General features: G+C 43.7%; 1 protein-coding gene across 3 annotated transcripts in view; it reads left to right on the top strand.

The window, feature by feature from the left end:
* The window catches only part of LOC124787895 (BTB/POZ domain-containing protein 1-like), a 472,019-nt gene that overhangs the window by 353,870 nt on the left and 93,833 nt on the right, over positions 1-24,316 (top strand). The window lies entirely within an intron of this gene.

The raw sequence follows: 24,316 nt of genomic DNA, 5'->3' as shown, positions 1-24,316 counted from the left end.
AGATCGCTGCGGCTGCCGTAGAGGATGACTAAGAATCAATTTCCCCTCAAGCTGCGTAGAACAGCGTGCAGAGATTTACATAGAATCCATCCGTATGCTTCTCTTGCTGTACTATTATAAATCCACTTAACTACTCCCACCTGTATTCAGCGTAGTTTTAACACGCTTTATGGAAAATAAATCCCTCCTTTGGGAGTGTCTGCACACCACGTCGTCAGTGATTCATTACGCGGGCTGCGGAACGGTCGTTTTAACTTCGAGAAATAACTGCAGTGGCTTTTTGTATCATAGTGTGTTGGGGAGAGTGGGAAATCGCTTGCTTACCCTTCAGTCCGGAAGCATACAAAGGGGGAAAGTGGTTCATGACTACAATTTGGCAGCCTGACTACCCTCACGCGTCTATTCCCCCCCCCCCTCCCTCCCCCCCCCTCTCGCTCCGGTCCGTAACAACCCCAGAACACAATTCATCCATTAATACTGTTTTCTAATTCACTTATATGTGGTATACACATTTAATATTTGTGGTTAACCCACTCCATTTCAAAACAAACGTTTTGTACCATTGAAGCACAATTTTTAATAATCTGCGATTTTTCCATGCCCTGCAACGCGGGAACTGTTAGTCCTACAGAAAAGAAAACTATTTTTATAGACTGACTACGTAATTTATTTTACTATATGATAACAGTGCATTATTCATGGTTTCATCACCTGACGATAACGATTTTATATTTCGTCTAATATGATGCTGCGAATATGTTTATGAACCTGGTGATAGACGACTGAAAGTGGTTGTATATATAAAGTATTTCATCAGCATTTCAAGGCTATAATGTTACATTTCTCAAATATATAAGAGCTATGGGACACCACCTCCTGAAAATACTTTTATTGTTGTTGCTTTTTTTATCCAATCTAGAACTCAAGATAATCTGCAACGCCGATAAAACCGGTAGTTAGTAATGACAAGTTGTGATCCAGACGGTGTTTGTTTATTTATCATACTCGTAGCTTCATCAACAAATCCAGTCATACTGATCGCTGCTATTCTGCAGCCAACACTGTCATAAAAACAAATCCAAGACCAACTCGAGCAGTACTAAATGCAAACTCGATAGCTAAGAGCCAACAACTGTTGCCAACAGCAAGTACCATCAATGAATGTAATAAGTTTGTTTCCGTAGAAGACACGCGGCGTATAGCTCTGCATTTGCTCTGTCGTGCAGATGTTTTCATTGTTATACTGACAAAAAGACATAACGGAGCAAAAAACTCATAAGAAATGCAATTACTCTGTAATGAATAACCGGAAATCACGAGCCTATCATAACAAAATACTTGGGAAATGCCCTTGAATAACCTCCGAAATTCTGGTTCATCCTGTAAGCTTATCGTATCGCTTGTTACAAAGGCCGTTAGCACATTTAGTATGGGTGTGTTGCTTGGTACTAGCAATCTTTAGCATCTCACTTCATCTGTTGTAATAATGAATTCTGATTATAAGGGCTGTCAAATGAAAACGAGACAAAAGGTAAAAATGTAAGTAAACTGTTCATTGTTTCAAAAGTAATCGCCGTAACTGTGAGACAAGATGGTCGATGTCTTCAAGGAGAAATGTTTAAGATTGCTGGTGGAGGCCATGGTTGTACCCAGGCGTGCACCTGTTCGCCCGGAGCGAACTGACGACCACGAATGCCTTTGTCCAAGGCTCCAAAATTATGGAAATCGCAGTGGATGAGATCTGGAGTGTATGGAGGATGTGTAATGCCTTCCCAGCGAAACTTCTGCAGCGTACTCGAAACAACCTTGGCAGCATTTAGGGGAACATTATCTTGCAACAGAATGTTGCCTTCCGTCATCATTCCCGGGCGTTTGATTTGACGGTGCGCTTCAATTTTTGCAAAATTTCCACATGTCCCTGGTACAATAATGCTTCAGCACGCAACTGCAGACACTTCTACATGAAGACGGTTACCCTACTGACTCACATTTGACTAAATTGATTAACAGTTATGAGGTTTACTTTTGAAATAAATATTTTAATCATTTTATTTCTATCTGTCTCGTTTTCATTTGACTTTCCCTTATACGTCTCATGTTTTTGAGATATGAGGAGTTATATCGTGCCCTGAAAAATGATGTAGAGAAAGACGACTAGTGGGGACCACTATTCAAGATGAAATAAGTTAACACTAACTATTTATTGTTAGGAACATTTTAATGCAAATGTTGTAGTTGAAGCTCATTTTTAACCGCGTTTGCTTTAAAATATATAATTATGGAAATAGGTTTCTGCCCTTACCAGACACAATTTTCTTCTTTCTGACGATGGTGAAACTTCACTGAAACGTGTGGGATGATAAATAAAATTGTTTTTCCTCAAGTCAGAACACTGTCTCCATAATTACATTGATGCAAAACAATTAAACTAAAAGTGTTGAGAAATAACAGCAATTAAAAATGAAACAAATATGCATAATAAATTGACGAATAGTCTTTCGTGTTTGAAACATTGTCGCGTCTAATTTTGCGATACACAAGGCTTTTGGTGAATCTTCTTCATGTAGCAATCAGAGTGACATTTCTCGATAATCTAGATCACACACGGCGTGGCTTGTGACATGAAACACTAGGCGTAAGGTTTCCATTCAAAAGTATGGAAAACTCGCGTCGCTACGGATGTGCCACGCTGTTCCTGTGAACAATGCGATAAGATGCCGCGGGCGATAGCGCGTATGTGCGGCTTCCGTTCCGCTGTGGGCTACGAGCCTGGCGTGTGTAGACTCGTCGCGGCCAGACACTTCCCGTCCTGTGTGGACTGCTACGCCTTTTTTTTCGATTGACGGTTCACTTCAGTCAGCAGAAATTTCATTCGTCTGAGCTGTGCCTAAAGCTGAACACTTCTCATATGAATAATCGTCTGGCCAAAACGATTCCGGTACCACTGTTGTTGCTTATCGAGTCAGTTACAAGAAATGCTACTGAGAGCTCCGTCTCTAAAATCCCAGGAGGAAATTTTTCTCGACCGTAGGTAATGGTGTAGGGATTACCTTAACAGTTGCAGATGCTATCGTATAATGATTTTTAGCAAATATAAATATCTTGTTAGTTTGTTTCTGGGTTGTCGGGTAGGCGGGAAGTATAGTACAACTCACGGCCGCCATGCGACTAACTTACCACTTTTTTATTTAAAATTTAATAATTTTTTTACTAGGCGATACAATCATCATATGTGGTTTTTTTAGTAGTCTAACATATTAATGTTATATTACACTCTACCTTTAAACACAAATACACTCCTGGAAATTGAAATAAGAACACCGTGAATTCATTGTCCCAGGAAGGGGAAACTTTATTGACACATTCCTGGGGTCAGATACATCACATGATCACACTGACAGAACCACAGGCACATAGACACAGGCAACAGAGCATGCACAATGTCGGCACTAGTACAGTGTATATCCACCTTTCGCAGCAATGCAGGCTGCTATTCTCCCATGGAGACGATCGTAGAGATGCTGGATGTAGTCCTGTGGAACGGCTTGCCATGCAATTTCCACCTGGCTCCTCAGTTGGACCAGCGTTCGTGCTGGACGTGCAGACCGCGTGAGACGACGCTTCATCCAGTCCCAAACATGCTCAATGGGGGACAGATCCGGAGATCTTGCTGGCCAGGGTAGTTGACTTACACCTTCTAGAGCACGTTGGGTGGCACGGGATACATGCGGACGTGCATTGTCCTGTTGGAACAGCAAGTTCCCTTGCCGGTCTAGGAATGGTAGAACGATGGGTTCGATGACGGTTTGGATGTACCGTGCACTATTCAGTGTCCCCTCGGCGATCACCAGTGGTGTACGGCCAGTGTAGGAGATCGCTCCCCACACCATGATGCCGGGTGTTGGCCCTGTGTGCCTCGGTCGTATGCAGTCCTGATTGTGGCGCTCACCTGCACGGCGCCAAACACGCATACGACCATCATTGGCACCAAGGCAGAAGCGACTCTCATCGCTGAAGACGACACGTCTCCATTCGTCCCTCCATTCACGCCTGTCGCGACACCACTGGAGGCGGGCTGCACGATGTTGGGGCGTGAGCGGAAGACGGCCTAACGGTGTGCGGGACCGTAGCCCAGCTTCATGGAGACGGTTGCGAATGGTCCTCGCCGATACCCCAGGAGCAACAGTGTCCCTAATTTGCTGGGAAGTGGCGGTGCGGTCCCCTACGGCACTGCGTAGGATCCTACGGTCTTGGCGTGCATCCGTGCGTCGCTGCGGTCCGGTCCCAGGTCGACGGGCACGTGCACCTTCCGCCGACCACTGGCGACAACATCGATGTACTGTGGAGACCTCACGCCCCACGTGTTGAGCAATTCGGCGGTACGTCCACCCGGCCTCCCGCATGCCCACTGTACGCCCTCGCTCAAAGTCCGTCAACTGCACATACGGTTCACGTCCACGCTGTCGCGGCATGCTACCAGTGTTAAAGACTGCGATGGAGCTCCGTATGCCACGGCAAACTGGCTGACACTGACGGCGGCGGTGCACAAATGCTGCGCAGCTAGCGCCATTCGGCGGCCAACACCGCGGTTCCTGGTGTGTCCGCTGTGCCGTGCGTGTGATCATTGCTTGTACAGACCTCTCGCAGTGTCCGGAGCAAGTATGGTGGGTCTGACACACCGGTGTCAATGTGTTCTTTTTTCCATTTCCAGGAGTGTATAACAGACATAATGATTGCATTAACGCCGCGCGGGAGTAGCCGGGTGGGTCTAGGGCGCTGCAGTTATGAACTGTGCGGCTGATCCCGGAGGAGGTTCGAGTCCTCCCTCGGGTATGGGTGTGTGTGTGTTTGTCCTTAGGATAATTTAGGTTAAGTAGTGTATAAGCTTAGGGACTGAGGACCTTAGCAGTTAAGACCCATAAGATTTCACACACATTTGAACTTTTTTTTATTGCCTTAACCAAGATTTTGGGAAACTTGTGAAAAATAACCTAACAACTGGAATACAACAAAAACTCAAAAAGTTTGTTGTTTTATTGTATGAGCCGAGGATATTAAGAGAACAAGACAAGCGAAGAACCGAAACATCGGATATGACAGGTTTTCTATGTACGATTGGAGTGACTCAGAGAGATAAATGTCCGGACATGTTCGTTAAGTAATTATAAAGCAACAAGAATGAGTGATTGTCACATGTTCAAAGAATTAACCTTGACCGCATCCTATGGTAAGCTTATTTTTACATACGTGTTGGAACACGATATATCAACTGACTCCAAGCAAGATGAAGTTCCATTCGTTTCGGGACAGGTTATCATCAGAGAAAAAGGAGACAATGGTTCACCTTAGTTGTAATTTGCGTTACTTTCTTTTTATTCTTCAGTACCGACACAGTAATGGTACACATTAAGTTTACGTACACACCCTATGAGAGACTCGAACCCACAGTCTTCTCATTACGAATAGCAGCTCTGTACCAAGACGACGGAGGCCATCGTTTCTGTTTGTAAAAACGTACTGTTCAATTAAGAGCCAGCAGAAACAGATTCAAACAGAATTCTGATAAAACATTTAATTTTTCTTAACATAGGTATAATCGTTTCCGGACCTCATTTTTCACTGACTAATTCTGTTCTATGCTGTTGTTACTAATGCATATTTTAAGTTTCTCATTTGTGTTTTGATATTTAACCTAAATTTCTGTAGTTGTTTCACTGCATTTCTTGTTTCCTCAGCAACGCATTGTGTTTAGTATATTCATAGCCAGCGTCCCATATTTTATTATCGCTTTAAAATTTATTTTCGGTTGTAGTTTGTACCACGTAACAGCTACCCTCTGGTCACTGTATTCACTGGTCTTACTCATACATAACCTCAAATGGCTCTGAGCACTATGGGACTTAACATCTATGGTCATCAGTCCCCTAGAACTTAGAACTATTTAAACCTAACTAACCTAAGGACATCACACAACACCCAGCCATCACGAGGCAGAGAAAATCCCTGACCCCGCCGAGAATCGAACCCGGGAACCCGTGCGTGGGAAGCGAGAACGCTACCGCACGACCACGAGTACATAACCTCGTGTTGGATGTCTCAGGAATAAGGTATCTGTGAAATCGTCTGCTCTCCATCCATGTAGGAGTCAGAAACACTTTGCCTTCTTTGATTTCTAGTTTCCAGCCCATACTTTTATGTCCTTTCAGCTTCTAGAGTGTCTCCTACCACAGCTTCCCAATCGCCCACAACAATATGATTCCGTCTCCAACTTATTCCAGACTTGCTCCTCGTGTTTATCACTGAGTGGGGGTATTAGCATGTCTACTTTGATGATAGCTAAATGTATGAGCTCTGTGTTCAATTTAAATAACAGCAATCAGTCACTACTTTGCAATTAGATTTTGACGCTTTGCTCTCATTCTTTGAACCGTACTACAGTTACTTCAGTATTTCAGCTTTGATATCGTAAGTGTATAACACTCCAAAAGAAACTCCAGAAATCATCTCAACCTTCCAGTTTAATTTCAGACATTTCTGCATCAGTTTCGAGCCGTGTCGTCTCCTATTTCATGTTATCTGGTTTATCATGAATTCCCAACCACCTAGCATTCCACGTTCCCGCTTTTTATATTCTTCTGCTTTTACTTTACAATCATCTTAATATTTCCGAGACTGTCCCTCGTTGAAGATCAGAGTGGGGGTTAATTTACCTTCGGAAAATTTAGTCCGGGGATCCATAATAAATGCAAATGGTTTGCTAGAGTGAGATGAATCGTGTGGTCAGTTCTGCTTCCTTTCTACACTGATGTGACGAAAGACATGGAGTACCGATATGCACATATACAGATGGTGACAGTATTGCGACCGGCCGTGGTGGCCGAGCGGTTCTAGGCACTTCAGTCCGAAACCGCGCGACTGCTACGGTCGCAGGTTCGAATCCTGCCTCGGGCATGGATGTGTGTGATGTCCTTAGGTTAGTTAGGTTTAAGTAGTTCTAAGTTCTAGGGGACTGATGACCTCAGATCTTAAGTCCCATAGTGCTCAGAGCCATTTGAACCATTTGACAGTATCGCGTACACAAGGCATAAAAAGGGTAGTACATTGGCAGAGCTGTCATTTGTACTCAGGTAAAATGTAACTGTCGTGTGACTAGGGCCTCCCGTCGGGTAGATCGTTCGCCGGGTGCAAGTCTTTCGATTTAACACCACGTTGGCGACCTGCGCGTCAATGGGGATGAAATGATGATGATTAGGACCACACAACACCCAGTCCCTGAGCGGAGAAAATCTCCGACCCAGCCGGAGATCGAACCCGGGCCCTTAGGATTGACATTCTGTTGCGCTGACCATTTTTTTTTTTTTTTAATCTCATTTTGTTCGCTTTCCTTCGTTGCATCTTCTCGGGGCGGACGTCGCAAGACATCCGTTTACGTTCGTTGTTGATCGATTAACTTAGTTTTTTTTTTTATTACAGAGAGCTGCTAACCCTCTGACCGAACACGCTGAGCTACCGTGCCGGCTGAGGAGACGCATTTCACATCTCTCTTCAAAAATTGTACGCCGACCGACTCGCCCAAGCAAATAGCTTTGGTTAGAGTCTAGTCCGTGGACGTGGAAATGTAACTAGTCGGGACTTCATTCAGCTACCGGGGGCGGACTGTACTCAGGTGATTCATGTGGAAACGTTTGCAACGTGAATATGGCCGCACGAAGCGAATTAACAGACTTCGAACGCTGAAATTGTTAAGGAATTCAATATTCCGAGACCCATAGTGTCAAGAGTGTGCCGAGAATATCAGATTTTTTAGGCATTACCTCTCACCACGGACAACACAGTGGCCGACGGCCCTCAGTTGACGACCGAGAGCAGCGTCGTTTGCGTAGAGTTGTCATGGTAACAGACAAGCAACACTGAAGAAATCAATATGGGACGTACGTTAGGACAGTGCATCGAAATCTCGTAATACTTCAGCAAATTTGAAGTGTTATACGCAATGGCAGCAGACAACCGGTGCCAGTGTCTTTGCTAAGCATGACATCGCCTACACCACTCGTCCTGGGTTCGTGAGCACAAAACGGTTGGGCCCTGGACGACTGGAAAGCCGTTGCCTGATCAGATGAGTCCCGATATCAGTTGGTAAGAGCTGTTGGAAGGGTTCGAGTGTGGCGCAGACTCCACGGAGCCATGGACCCAAATTGTTAACAAGGCACTGTGCAAGCTGATGGTAGCTCCATAACTATGTGGGCAGTGTTTACGTGGAGTGGACTAGGTCCTCTAGTCCAACTGAACCGATCACTGACTGGAAATAGTTATTCCTGGCTGCTTGAAGACCATTTCTAGCCTTTCGTGGACTTCATGTTCCCGAACAATGATGGAATATTTATGGATGACAATGCGCCATATAGCAGTTTGAAGAACATACTGGAGAGCTCGGACGAATGGATTGGCCGATATGAGTCCTAACGAAAATTTATGGGACGTAATCGAGAGGTCAGTTCCAACTCAAAATTCTGCACTGGCAACACATTCGCAAGTGTGGATGGCAATAGAGGCAGTGTAGCTCAATATTTTTGCAGACGACTTCCAACGACTTGTTGAGTCCATGCCACGTCGAGTTGCTGCACTACATCTACATCTACATTTATACTCCGCAAGCCACCCAACGGTGTGTGGCGGAGGGCACTTTACGTGCCACTGTCATTACCTCCCTTTCCTGTTCCAGTCGCGTATGGTTCGCGGGAAGAACGACTGTCTGAAAGCCTCCGTGCGCGCTCTAATCTCTCTAATTTTACATTCGTGATCTCCTCGGGAGGTATAAGTAGGGGGAAGCAATATATTCGATACCTCATCCAGAAACGCACCCTCTCGAAACCTGGCGAGCAAGCTACACCGCGATGCAGAGCGCCTCTCTTGCAGAGTCTGCCACTTGAGTTTGTTAAACATATCCGTAACGCTATCACGGTTACCAAATAACCCTGTGACGAAACGCGCCGCTCTTCTTTGGATCTTCTCTATCTCCTCCGTCAACCAGATCTGGTATGGATCCCACACTGATGAGCAATACTCAAGTATAGGTCGAACGAGTGTTTTATAAGCCACCTCCTTTTCTAAGGACTCTCCCAATAAATCTCAACCTGGCACCCGCCTTACCAACAATTAATTTTATATGATCATTCCACTTCAAATTGTTCCGAACACATACTCCCAGATATTTTACAGAAGTATCTGCTACCAGTGTTTGTTCCGCTATCATATAATCATACAACAAAGGATCTTTCTTTCTACGCATTCGCAATCCATTACATTTGTCTATGTAAAGGGTCAGTTGCCACTCCCTGCACCAAGTGCCTATCCGTTGCAGATCTTCCTGCATTTCGCTGCAATTTTCTAATGCTGCAACTTCTCTGTATACGACAGCATCATCCGCGAAAAGCCGCATGGAACTTCCGACACTATCTACTAGGTCATTTATATGTATTGTGAAAAGTAATGATTCAATAACAGTCCCCTGTGGCTCGCCAGAGGTTACTTAAACGTCTGTAGACGTCTCTCCATTGATAACAGCATGCTGTGTTCTGTTTGCTAAAAACTCTTCAATCCAGCCACTCAGCTGGTCTGATATTCCGTAGGCTCTTACTTACACTACTCCGGGCAAAAGCAGGTCCGACACGGTATTAGGAGGTACCCCATGACTTTCGTCACCTCAGTGTACACTACAGTGAGATAACCGGATCGATGATTACCAACTTCACCTACCTGTATCTGCTCTTTGAAGGAAGAATCGCTGTCAGCAAGCTTCAGTTTGATCTCTAGTATCCCTGATTTTCTCGGTGTACTCATTTTGTGAGGCACGGATGGGGTGAAGCAGTATGTTGCCCGATTTCTCATAGAAAGTAAGCTCCCGGAATCTGAAAAGATAAGCTCTCACTGATGCACTACACTTCTCTTGTAGAGAAACGCTCCACTTTTTGACGGATCTTCTCTACCTCTCAAGGGTAACCGCAGCCTTCTCCGAGCTGATAGTCCATTCTGTTGTATACGTCGTCGGACTGTTCGTGCAGATGGTTGTTGTCTTGCAAACGTCACCATCTGATGACTCAGGGATCGAGACATGGCTGCACGATCCGTTACAGCCATGCGGATAAGATGCCTGTAATCTCGACTGCTAGTGATACGTGGCCGTTGCGATCCAGCATGGCGTTCCGTATTACCCTCCTGAACCCACCGATTCCATGTTCTGCTAACAGTCATTGGATCTCGACCAACACGAGCAGCAATGTCGCGATACGACAAACCGCAATCGCGATAGGCCACAATCCAACCTTTATCAAAGTCGGAGAAACGTGATGCTACGCATTTCTCCTCCTTACACGAGGCATCATAGCAACGTTTCACCAGGCAACGCCGGTCAACTGCTGTTTGTGTATGAGAAATCGGTTGGAAACTTTCCCCATGTCAGCACGTTGTAGGCGTCGCCACCGGCGCCAACCTTGTGTGCATCCTCTGAAAAGCTAATCATTTTCATATCACAGCATCTTCTTCCTGTCGGTTAAATTTCGTGTCTGTAGCACGTCATTTTCGTGGTGTAGCAATTTTAATGGCCAGTAGTGTATTATTCCTACAGAAAGAATTAACAGCACCTTTTTTTTAGGAAATTTAATGTAGTTAAATCTTGTGCTGGGATTCGTTCTCGCTGGAGGCCACACATTTGGAGCCTTTCGTGAAAAACGTGTTTTAAGTTTACTTTTGTACGTTTCTACTGAATAATTAGAGAATTAAGGCCTCTAGCGAAAACACATCCCAGGTACAAAATTTAATTAAATTAAATGTTGTACAAGAAGGTCTGGTCATTTTTTCTGTAGAACTAATAGATTGTGTGTAGCAAGTGAGACTATGAAAATCTTTCACGTCGTGGTAATTGAAGGTGCTGCAGGTTGCATAAAACAAATAGATACGGGCAGCTGAATCACCCTGTGATTTCTGTTTGTGTGTCTGTCTGTCTCTCTCTCTCTCTGTCTCTGTGGATGTTCTGCTTATAATAATAATGGCGTGTGACGAGGGCTGAATTTGTAATTTGTGTCTGGGTACTGGCGCCGATGTAGCAACGTGTGCTCCTGTGCTCGACCGACTTACAGTGTTCGTTGTTTCTTTAAGTTACATAGCTATGTCACCACCTCTGCCTTGTGTCACCTTTGGCCGTGCTAGTGTGAACTTTAGAAAAATGTTAATTTCTCTCCCCCCTTCTACTCTGTGGCATAACATTTCCTTCCTTCCAACGTCCAGCCAGCAATCTTCGTCAGCTGACACGGCAAGTGTTCCAGGCATGGCAAAAAATCCCTCAAGATGACATTCAAAGGCGGTTTGCTTCCACGACACAACGAATGCAAGAGTATATTGGTGCTCTTTTGGAATCGTAGCTGATACTGATGCTGATTGACGTCAGTTCCGTATGAAATGAAAGTTATATCACTTAATACCCGGTATGTGAAGAACGTCTCCACAGAGTTTCATAAATATCGGACCTGTGCTTCACGGTGTAATTGACCTCAGTAGATTCTAAAAGGAGCATAAGACGGGGAAGCGCGGTTCGGTACGCTTCTCCGCCGAACGCGCCGCGTCGCAGGTGTGAGTCAGAGCGGGCGGTTTACAGCGGGCAGTTCGCAACAAACGGCGGCCGGACTTCAAAGGGCTGCGAGGCGTGTTTATCCAGCGCAGCCCCTCCCTGACCTTGCGGTGGTGCTCAACGAGCGTGCGTCGACTGCCACGTCACTTGGGGCTGCGGACACCATCGACATCTATTTACAGCAGGATTTTGGAACATATACTGTGTTCGAACATTATGAACGTAAAAATGTAACGGTCCATTGACACACAGCACGGATTCAGAAAATATCGTACTTGTGAAACTCAACTAGCTCGTTATTCGCCCCCAGTAATGAGTAACAGTTCACAGTAAGCGACGGAAAATCATCGAGTAAAACAGAAATGACGTCTGGCGTTCCCCAAAGAAGTGTTACAGGCTCTTTGCTGCTCCTAATCTACATAAACGGCTTTGGAGACAATCTGAGCACCCCTCTTAGATTGTGTGCAGATGATGCTACCATTTACAATCTAGTGAAGTCTCCAAAAGATTAAAAACACTTTGGAATTGACGTAGACACGATATCTGCACGGTGCGAAAAGTGGAAATTGTCTGTGGACGAGGAGAAGTGTGGGGTCATCTGCATGACTACGAAAAGAAATCCGTTAAATTTTGATTACACGATTAATCACATAAATTTAAAAGCTGTCAGTTCGACTAAATACCTATGAATTGCAATTACTGACAACTTAAACTGAAACGATCACATAGATAATGTTATGCTGAAGGCAGACCAAACACTACGTTTTACTGGCAGACACTTAGAAGATGCAATAGGTTTATCAAAGAGACTGTTTACACAACGCTCGTTCGTTCTCTCCTTGAGCGCTGCTGTGCGGTATGGTACCCTTATCAGATGGAACTGACGGAGGACTTCGAAAAAGTCCAAAGAAATAAGGAAGAGAGTGTCACGGATGTGGTAAGCGAGTTGGGGTGGAAATCATCAAAACGAAGGCGTTTCTCGTTGATCTTTTCACAAAATTTCAATAAAAAAAATGGTTCAAATGGCTCTGAGCACTATGGGACTTAACATCTATGGTCATCAGTCCCCTAGAACTTAGAACTACTTAAACCTAACTAACCTAAGGACATCACACAACATCCAGCCATCAAGAGGCAGAGAAAATCCCTGACCCCGCCGGGAATCGAACCCGGGAACCCGGGCGTGGGAAGCGAGAACGCTACCGCACGACCACGAGATGCGGGCACAAAATTTCAATCACCAACTTCCTCTTCTAAATGTGAAAGCACTTTATCGTCACCAACCTACATAGGGAGAAATCGTCATCGTTATAAAATAAGAGAAATCAGAGATCGTACAGTAAGACTTAATTGTTCAATTTATCCACTCTGTGTTAAAGACTGGAACGGTACAGAAATAGTCTGAAGATGGTTCAAAGAGCCGTCTGCCAGACACTGAAGTGTGAATGCAGATGCAGATGTAGATGAAGGTGACCGCATTTGTTATTGTCCACCAATTGTACGTATTATGCCGTCCCTAATCACCGTAATACGACGATATGAATGCGTCGTGTGTGTGCTGTTCACCCGTTTCGACGTGCCGCCAAAATATTACTCTACTTCACCAAAGTGAAGCTAATAAGATACACTCTGGCTCTAGGGAGATGCAGGGTGTAGATTTTCGTCAACCAGTCCAGTTTTAGGTCTCCTGTAGTTTCCCTAAAGCAGCAAAACTGAATAGCAAAATGATTCCTACTACACCTGCGACAATACTCCGAAAGCCATCTTAGGGTGTATGGCAGGTTCCGGTATTTTTTCACCACATTCCTCATCCATTCACCAATGGCGCGAGCGAAGTATGAGTCTCGGTAAGGCGCCATGTGACATCTAATTACTGTGATTTTTTTTTATTCGCGATTATTTCTTGAGACGTGTGTCGGCCGACACTGCTTGGAACGTACGCTCTTTAATTTCAACGGGAAACCTCTCCTGGTGCACAACGTCCCTCTTGTAGCGTCGGCCCCTTAAGTTAGTTAAGCACTTCCGTAACGATCTCCCGCAGAGTAATCCCGTGGCGAAACGCTCTTCCTTGGATTTCCTGAATCTCTTATATTAATCCTTCTTGCTGAGTGTCTCACACGGAGGAACAATAATAATCGTGCGAACGAGTGTTTTGTAACCCACTTCTGCCGTGGATCGATTACATTTCTTTAAAGTTCTCCCAATGGATCTCAAACTGGCACATGCTTTTCCTACAATTTGTTTTATATGGCGATTCTAGTTTATGTCATTCTAGGTGATTACTTCTCGGTACATTACTATAGTTACTGTTTTCAGTAATTTTTCGCCAGTAGTGTAATCAACCAGAATCCACCAGGTCACCACCAACTGCGTATTCCATCATTGTCTATTCCCGGCGAGCACTAGTCGCCACAAATTTTCTCGAGCTAAACGTTCAGTTTAAAACTATCCCGTATGCACCTCCAGAAACTGCAGAAAATAAGCTATAGGTATAGTCTGTCTGTAAACTCAAGAGCGAGCGGCGCTTTTGGTAGGGGAAGTGACATTTCCCGGAAGAACGGTGCCACAGGCCTACAGGGGCACCCAAAATCACCCAAAATCAGTTTCCCGTTACCTCTCTAGTGGTATAGACCGGCGTGCAGTGATACATCGTTTCTGTTCATGGGATCTTAGTTGCCAGTGTCAATCAGTTAACCTTGTATACTCACTGATATACTTCGGTATCCGGGATTGATGGATGTTCGCCCTGCATTGTAAGAAACTGTGCAGAATACGAAGAAGAGGAGGTATTTGCGGAGTAACGAGCGTTCGATCGTCTCTGATGCTGTTACAGCGTGTATTAAAGAGATGACAAAAAAAACTGTTGCCGCAATATTACTAGTCCCAATTAAAGGGCTGCAAACGTCAACCTCGCAAACGTCAGCCTCGCCACAATAGGACGTATAAGGAAGTAAAAGCAAAAATAAGCCGCATGCTTTACTGGAATCACCACGAAAGAAAACTAATAATTTTGGAAGGAAACCCATCGTTATAGACAGTTGCACAATCACGTAAAACCTTTGATTTTTATGAAACAGCAGCATTTGAATGTATTCTGTCACTAAATATCTATTTCGGTTACTATTCCTCTGGTTCTAAGACATATCGCTTAAAACATGTGAACAATAGCTATTCTGAACACTGCTGAAATTTCCTTCGAAATATGTAAACCGATATTGGACTTCTAAGTAAAAAGCTTGACATACGAGGTGCGTTCACATATTAATTTTTATTTTTTGCTAAGAACTTCATTTGTTAATCTGCAGCAATGTTATCATCTCCAAAATATACCCCATTACATACTATACACTTTTAGCAGAGCTTTATCCAATTTCCGAAACACTTCAGGAAATGTTTCCTCAGGATAGTTTATAGGTCTCTTAACTGTGCATTTTTAATCCCCTCTGTGCTTGTAAAACCGCTGTCCTTTAAGACCTGCTTTGAAATGTTTATACCAGTTGTATGTCCTTGGTTTACTCATAACAGACACACCAAAAGCAATATTTAACATTTCGGAAAATTTCATACACTTTATTCACTTCTTGTAACAAAAATTAGTACAGATTCTCTAATCTATTTTTATACAAAATAAATAATCGTTGGTGCTACCTAAACATAAGTAACATTTTTGACAGCTGACAACAGAGTAAATAGCCAACATGCATAACATTTTTCACGTACTTTTCAGACATGTTAACAAAGACAGTGGGAAAAAAGTACTGAAAATCTGACTAGTGCAACACACAAAACTATAAATTTTTAGTTACTTTTTAAACACTCTTCGTGTTGCAAGAATTGTTAAGTTTCAATGCAGCCCTTCAAAGAAAACTTCTATCTTTTAGTAGAATCACAAAGTGAGAACAAGTTTTAAATTCTACAGACTGATTGCGTTACATGGAGTTCTTTTTACTAATAGCAATAGAGGAACATACATTCACATGAACAGGCATTCGGTTCTATGTTTGTTGTAGGACCCTGGAAATTGGGAATTTGTGGCAAGTTCATATGGGACGAAACTGCTAAGGTCATCGGTCCCTAGGCTTACACACTACTTAATCTAAATTAAATTAATTTACACTACGGACAACACACACGCCCATGCCCGAGGGAGGACTCGAACCTCCTACGGGGGGAGCCGCGCGAACTGGAGCAAGGCGCCACAGACCGCCAGGCTACCCCGCGCGGCAGTAGAATCCTGACTTCCGTTCTTATGTTAATATTATTTACTCTATAATGTTGTGTTTCGGAAGAAGCTGTCGTCTTTGTATCCCTTTGGTCTTAACGCATTTGTCTAAAAATAAAAGCAGCAGCCGGGACGTATATGTACACGGCGTCGCCACAGATTTAAAGCGCGCGCCGCGGCAGGGCCGGCACTACGTTGTGAAACAGCCTGTAGTAGCGCCTTGTGACGTAGCTGGGTAGGCAGAGTGGGGACTCGCTCGCTCTTCAGTTTACCGACAGATAGCCTTCATCAAACTGCGGTGTCAATAACACTTATACTTGACTAGAGAAGTGTCGGAGTATTCTTCTTTAATGTGTAAGCAAACTTTTAAAACACGAGCTACCAGTTCCTCCAGCAGTGCCACCCGCCTTTACAGCTTTACTTCCGCCAGTACTGCTTGCCCTCTCTCCCCAACCTGACAGAAGCTTTCCCGCATAGCTTGCGGGTCTAGCACTCCTGGAAGAACGTATACTGCGGAGAAATGGCTTACTAACAGCCTAGAGCAAGCATGGGCGATCTTTGGTGACCCCCGGGCCTGACTCACCTATTTACTTAAGCTCGTTGGCCCTCTCGTCACGTGATGCGTCAACCGCGCTCATAGCAACTAAAGTGAAAACCTATAGCGTCCGTGACGTTTATGTTGATGGGGTAGCGCACCGACCCGACACGCCAACAATTTAGCCCTTTATACACTCATTTTTTGAGAGTACATTGACTTTATGTTCAGTCCACTTCAGATGTTTACATTTAATTACTCGGCGTGATAATTGTTTCTTTAATTACGACGTTTTACAGTACTTTTCTCAAGAACGTCCGTTTTAAAAACGACTGAAGAAAGCTCGGTGCGTATCATGAATGGCACCATGGGAGAATAAACGCCTACAAAAATTAAATTACCTTCAGTTTCAACAGTCGCAGTGTTCTATTACATCCACAACGGACAAGAAGTTTTTACTAATGTTAATGCGAGAAGGAATAGAAAAACAAAATATGGCAGTGAGATAGGCAACCCAGTTGACAGGCAATTGGGAGTAACTTTGTGTTTGTTGGCCACAGACAGTTCATTTGAGTGTTCGAAATTTAGTGTGTTAATACATAGGCCGGCCGCGGTGGTCTAGCGGTTCTAGGCGCTCAGTCCGGAACCGCGCGAATGCTACGGTCGCAGGTTCGAATCCTGCCTCGGGCATGGATGTGTGTGATGACTTAAGGTTAGTTAGGTTTAAGTAGTTCTAAGTTCTAGGGGACTGATGACCACAGATGTTAAGTCCCACAGTGCTCAGAGCCATTTGAACCATTTTTGTTAATACATACAAACACTATTAGCAACCATTTATGAAATATTTGTGCAAAAATACTTTTTCTGACTGGTCACATAGGCATGGATTTTTTCTATAACACTAAATAACTTAAGCCAATCATTTGTTCGTTCATTTTAAAAAGTTTAAAAATCTAAATCACTTGAACTTAGCTTACGTCGGCTGTATTATGCAGAAGCCAAACTAGATAAAAGCAAAATTTCACTGGTCTGCGTCGTGAGATGCAAACCCCAGCCGGGCCGAGCGTTGGCTGAAATATCTGAAAATGCGTCCCGAGCAGAGTGTAATGCGAGCGCTTGCTCCATCTCACACGAATTTCTTCCTTGGGCCGGACCCGACCCGAAGGCCGCCGGCTGCCCATCCGTGGCTTAGGCAGTTATTTCCAGAATTAATTTTAACTCGGCATCGGAGTGCGCGCTAATTTGAAATTTGGGAGAGTAGGAGACGAGCTACTGGCAGAACTAAAACTTTGATGCCGGGTCGTAAGTTGTGCTTGAGTAAATCGGCAGAGCACGTATCCACGAAAGGCAAAGGTGCCAGATTCAAGTTCCGAAAATGCAAAGTTTTAATCTGTGAGGAAATTTCAAATAAGTGCACTCCGCTGCAGAGTGAAAATTCATTCTGGAATAGCAGCCTAGTGCAGAAACATCCGGTGACCTTGGTAGCGTCGGAATTAAACCGCTACGGCAGCAGGATACGTTTCGCTAAGGTAATAGTACACTTTTCTTGCAACTCACGTTGCAAACTCATATCAGTCCTTGTTGCCTAATGATGTCCTAGATTTCTGGCAAAAGATTCTACTGGAACTATTTCCTTAAGACAGTTGCCGGCCAAATCTGGTCCAATGAGCCGCGTATTCACGATACCGCACCACACATTAACTGAGTGAATTGCGACAGTTCCTGATTATGTTTCGGATAAACATTATTCATAAATAATCTTAATCCAGTGCATCAGTTCATTGATAATAATTACTCCTTCATACATATCATGCCGCATGGTTTTAGATTCTTCCCCATGTTGCAGCCCACATTAGTGATGATCAGGTTCTTTAATTATCTACATATATATACAAGCTCCACAGGTCCTCATTCGGAGCATGACTGAGGGCACCTTATACCATTGCTAGCCATTCCTTTCCTGGTCCACTCGCAGATGGAGCGAGGAAAAAACGACTTTCTCTATGCTTCCGTACGAACCCTGTTACCTATTGTCTTCGCTGTTCTTACGCTAGATGTATGGAGGGAGGTAGGAACAGGATCGTTCTGCAGTCTGTCGGAAATTTAGGTTCTCTAAATTTTCTCTATAGTTCTACGCGGCAAGAACGTCTTCTTCCGTCCAGAGATACCCATTTTAGATCACGGATCATTTCCATAATACCCGTGTGTTGATCGAACCCACCGCTAACAAATTTAGCAGCACTCCTCTGAATTGCTACGACGTCTTCCTTTAAGTAGAGCCATTGGGAACCCCAAACAGTCGGTCACACTCAAGAATTGGTTCCACAAGCGTTCTGTACTTTTCTAGAAGTCGCCTTTCCTACAATCTAACTTACGTATTCATTCCATTTGATGCAGCTTGGTATCGTTGCGCCTAGATATTTAATCGACATGACGGTCTCAATCTGCACACTACTAATAATGTTTTTGAACATTAGAGGATTGTTTTTCCCATTCATTTGCATTAACTTACATTTTTCCACATTTAGAGCAAGATGCCGTTCACCGCACCAAATAGAAATCCTAACCAAGTCGTCCTGTATCCTCCTACAGTCAACCAATGACGACCATTTCTAGTACACTACAGCATCATCGGCAAACAGTAGCAGAGGCTACTCACTTTTGTTCTGTGTGCCGTACTCACACGTATGGTGTATCCGACTGCAGCGAAATTATCTTGCAGATGCTTATATGTGCACAATGGCTTTTCAGACATTGAATCGTACCTGGGTTCCTGTCTTTTGTGGGCAGCACGCTTTAGGATACAGATCCAACTTGCGATAAGATTCCCCCTTCATTTTACATGTCGCATATCAACAGAGAGCGAACGAATTTGTCTCTGCATTTGCGCTCGTTTCGATTGCTCTAAAAATTTTTTTACTTTCTTAGCGCTATACCATGTTTTTCTTCCCTTCGGTTTCACTCATACAACCACTCCTAATACGTAACGTCTTAGGAAGTTAAAAAAAACGTAATTACATGTTGGATAGTACTAATAACGAAATATACAACGTCTGAGAATAATATTGAAATTAATACATCGGTCCCTCAGTTAATAGATTTCAGACAGTGAGGATGAACATTTTTACACACACACACACACACACACACACACACACACACACACACACATACACACACACACATCTCGACACAAACCCAAACATAAGTTACAATTTAAATCGATCTTTTAAAACAAGTGCCACTTATAGTTTATAAATATCTAAATTGTTCATGATAAAGGAGATTAATATACGAAAAGGAAGTGGTTGATGCATATGGACCAGCTCCGTATTCAGCCAGTTGGAGTCTCTTCTGTATCGAGAGCAGCCGAACAAGTTATGATTAATTTTCTGGAGGTCCCCACAGCCCCAATATGGAGGTTATCTGAGGTGCATCCTAAAAGATATTGTCGATGGCAGCCGTAGTTCAATTTCAATCTACCACCGACCTTCGCAAACTGTTTCGTGATCATTAAGTTCACAGTCCCCTGTGTAGCATACCACAGGGCCTTCGGTAAATGTGGATGAATTCGCCTGTGACAGGTGCTCTTGTGTAGATCTTCAGTCTCTCATGCCTGTTTCAGGTCACTTTTGGTCAAGCGTCTAACCACAGAAATGAGATCTTCTGTGGGAATGCGTCGATCTTGTATGCCAGCCGTCGTCGCGCCCTTGGCCAATCGACCGGCATTTTCGTTCTCCACAATCCTAGCATGGCCTTGATCCACACAGGAGACCCCCTTACGGTTCGGCAGCAGCAGCTATTTGGTAAGGTGAGGTACCCTCTTTGTCCTTGCCAATACAGTTTCAAAGCTAATAGCGAGTCCATGAATATGACAACATATTCAGCCACTATGGTCATGTCGTAACTTAGCGCTCTGTCAATGGCTACGAGTTCAATCCTATAAACTGACAGCTCTTTCGATAGACGAAATAGCTCACTCTTCTTATTTTTAATATCAACGTAGGCACACCCGATGGGGCCCTTGTATTTACATTCGTCGGTATAGGTTCAAATGGCTCTGAGCACTATGGGGCTTAACATCTGAGGTCATCAGTCCCCTAGAACTGAGAACTACTTAAACCTAACTAACCTAAGGACATTAGATACATCTATGCTCGAGGCAGGATTCGAACCTGCGACCGTAGTGGTCGCGCGGTTCCAGACTGAAGCGCCTAGAACCGCTCGGCCACAAGGGCCGGCTCGTCGGTATAGACACACGTGGTGCCTCGCCAGCTCTCCATAAAGCTTAAATTACTGTTGTTGTCTACTGGGTTCTCGGAATAGTACATACTGTGTATGTTTGGTACTTGGTAAGTTCATACTCTTGCTCCAAGGAGAGTTGCGGTCGCGTTCTTTGAATGAGGTGTTGGTACTTGCTCAGCGTTGAAAATGCTTCCACAAGAGGTCGTGTTGATTTATTTATCCAGTGACGGTCGGTGTAGCATCGCGCTGTGAGGTCGCAGATTTGTTTGTTTTTTTTTTCAGTTCGTCGTCAAAGCGTTTTAGGTGTTTCAGAATAGATTTTCTACTGAGGTATTGCCTCAAGGTGGTGCTCAGTAGGGTGCTTCCACTGTTTCAACTGTGTGGATCCAATATCTCCTATGCGTAATCGCAGAGCTTTGTATTGATACCTGTCAAGTGTCTGCGGCTGCTGCCTGGAGGCCCTGCCGTACAGCAATCAGGCATAATGTAGGAAGAGCGCAGCAGCTCTCAATACCTGTGTAAGGCTATTACGAGACCCATACCTTCCACGCGTTTCTCGTCGCGACACTCATTGTATTCAGAGCGTTTTCATATTTATCTTTGATATGGTCTATAAGGCGGAACTATCAAAGCCTATTTTTTACATAAAAGCCTAGATATTTAACACATCCTTTAAAGGGAATCTGGAAATCGCGTCGTCACATGGCTTCAGTAGCTTTGAATCTGTGTCAAGAGTATATACAGCCAGTCAACTTACTGGGTGTAACAGCAAGTCTGTTCTCCTTTAACCAGTGTTCCAAGTGTTGTATCGTTTCGCTCAAGTTATTTTTAACGGTCTCCAGGAAAGGTCCAGTAGGATAAATCCACACATCGTCAGCATACTGGAGTATGGTAATTCTATCTGATAAGATACAAGGGAGTTGACTGGTATAAATCTTAAATAACAAGGGGGAGATAACAGATCCTTGTGTCAGCCCCGAACGTGTCACCCTCTGTCCAGTAATGCTCTGATCCAAAGTGGTAAAATTTCTTGTTAAGTCACACAATAAATGCAGTATTTTAAATCTCGAAACCTTTTGTTATCTCATGATAGAATGATTAAATTATTTTATAACCTATGAACAATGCTTAGGCTCAAACTGTTAATAAATTATGGTTTCTAAAATAAGAACCCACTGCGTTGTATATCGCTTTTTCGAAGATTTTCATAAGACGATAGTAATGATATTTATATGAACATCAACATCTGTTCTCCTCAATCAATCGTAAGGAATGTTACGTTAGATACGTATTGCACCACTATCACATCCCATTCGCTTATCGCTTGCAGGAAGAAAAACTGTCGGTGTCTCTCTGCAAGGGTCTGAATTTCTGTCACTTTAGATTCGCGGTCATTATGCGACGTGTATTGGAGGGCGTGGTACGTGCTCTCGGAATCAAGCTCCTTGCGATTAGTAGCACCTATCTTACGGTGTCTCTCACGGTACTTTGTAGAGCAAAATATATTTTTGTTGACGTGTTTTGCACGTTTTAAAACTTGGTAAATAACGTTATAGCTCCGTAAGCTGCCGTTTTTGAAATACGGGAAGCTCTGCCAGGCGTATGTGGTTCAGTTTACTGAACTTCCACCATTGATCTTAAAACTGCTTCATTTTAATGGAAAAATCTACAAGCAAAATAAAGACTTAGCTGTGGGCGTGTGTATTAAGTACCATTTTTCTTGGTTATGTAGAAAATTAGCTTTTTATAGAATCCTAGTTGAAAAGATAGTGTATGATAGGTGCTACGTAGATGACACTGTTATTTCGTTCAATGGAACAGAATAGGCGCCATCAATACTTCATCAGATATTCAATGAACTGCACAAAAATATACAATTCACCACTGAATATAAAAAAAGATTATTAATGTATTCCGAAAAGCGACCAGCGGAAACCTTTCACAATGTCTCATGTCATTATTTGATGCATAAAAAAGTATTTCTGCTTACCATGTTAGACTGAACAGTATTCTTATCACTATATGATAAGAACAATGAAATGGAGCTGAATACGTTCAGACAGATAGCTATGGAAAACGGATAAAATCATGAAACAGTGAATTAGGACTATAGAAAAATAAGAACTAGGAGAGAAATAACATTAATAAACTAAGAAAAAAACCAAAATAGGACTCTATCAGTCATCTCCTCCTCCCCATTCTGTCTCCTCATCCTCTCTGAACCTATCTTCCTCTCCTTTTCTCTTTCAGTCTCCATTTCCCCACCTCTTTTTCCATATCCCCCCCCCCCGCCCTTATCCATCTGTCCACCACCCCTTTACATCCTCCACCTAACTCATGTATCACGCCTCCTCCCCTCCTTCTGTCCATTTCATCACCCCCTCACTTCGTCCATCCCCTCCTCTATCCATTTCAACCTGTCCCTAGTCATGCTCATTGGCATGTGTACCCCCTGCAGTACAGTTCAATAATGCAGGCCGATACTATTCGCACAACATGCCTGTCATGCATTGAAGACTACATGTTGGGGCCCAGAAAACCTTTCCTTGCTCCTGAAATGTAGGCTTCCCTTCAAAGCAGGTTGATTTGGCAGGATGATACTGTTCTTGCACAACATGCTTGTCGTAAAGGGCAGCCTAATCACCATAGACTAGAAAAAAAAAATTTTTGGCTCGCTGTTTCTGAGCCAAATTTTGCTGAAATCAATCAAGAGTTCGGGAGGAGATCCTGGACGTACGCACACACACTATATTTTACATATACTGGGTGTCTCTCCTTTGGGTCGCCAGTAGAATTTTCTCTGCTATTTCAGCAGATATTTGCAATTTCGTTCTTGCAATGCATAGTTGGAGTCAGCTCAAAAAAGTACTGCGCATTAAATCTCTCATGCAATGCTCGGTATTAATGAAAAGCGTCGGTTTTTTTGCTGTTACAAATAAAATGATTTGTTAAATCGGGAGCCGGCCACGGTGGTCGTGCGGTTCTAGGCGCTCCAGTCCGGAGCCGCGCTGCTGCTACGGTCGCAGGTTCGAATCCTGCCTCGGGCATGGATGTTTGATGTCCTTAGGTTAGTTAGGTTTAAGTAGTTCTTAGGGGACTGATGACCGCAGCAGTTGAGTCCCATAGTGCTCAGAGCCATTTGTTAAATCGGAATTGTACGTGCCCATTCAACAGAGCGGTCCCAAATTAGTCTAGCGCAATGTTCATTTTGTCAGTATGTATTAACAGGGACATAAAAACATGAAGACTCGCCTATTACTCCAGCAGCAACTGAGCGGCACCTCTGCATGTTGATAGCAGTCAGCGAGGGCCAGGGCAATGCTTTCACCGTTGGGTTACTGGTGTCCTCTGTGTTTTACTCCTCTTGTTAATACATATCGATAAAACGAATTCGCAGTAGACTAATTTGGGAGTACTCTGTCGAATGGGCACGTAAAATGCCGATTCAACAAATCATTTTATTTGTAATGTGTAACAAGCTGACGCCTTCTGTTGACGATAATCCTTGTATGAAAGACTGAGACGAGTAGTATTAGTTTGGGCTGCCGATTTCAGCACTTCGGAAAAACTAAATTGCGAATATCTGCCGAAACACCAGAGAAATTAAGCCTGATGGCTCTTACCAGAGACACCCTATATAATAGACACATTACGAATATACATTTTCTGAAAAAATATTAAGCACACAGAA

The sequence above is a fragment of the Schistocerca piceifrons genome, chromosome 3 (genome assembly GCF_021461385.2).
Source record: "Schistocerca piceifrons isolate TAMUIC-IGC-003096 chromosome 3, iqSchPice1.1, whole genome shotgun sequence".
NCBI classification, from domain to species: domain Eukaryota; kingdom Metazoa; phylum Arthropoda; class Insecta; order Orthoptera; family Acrididae; genus Schistocerca; species Schistocerca piceifrons.
The sequence above is the reverse complement of the archived record's forward strand: the minus strand, read 5'-3'. Positions and strand labels throughout refer to the sequence as shown.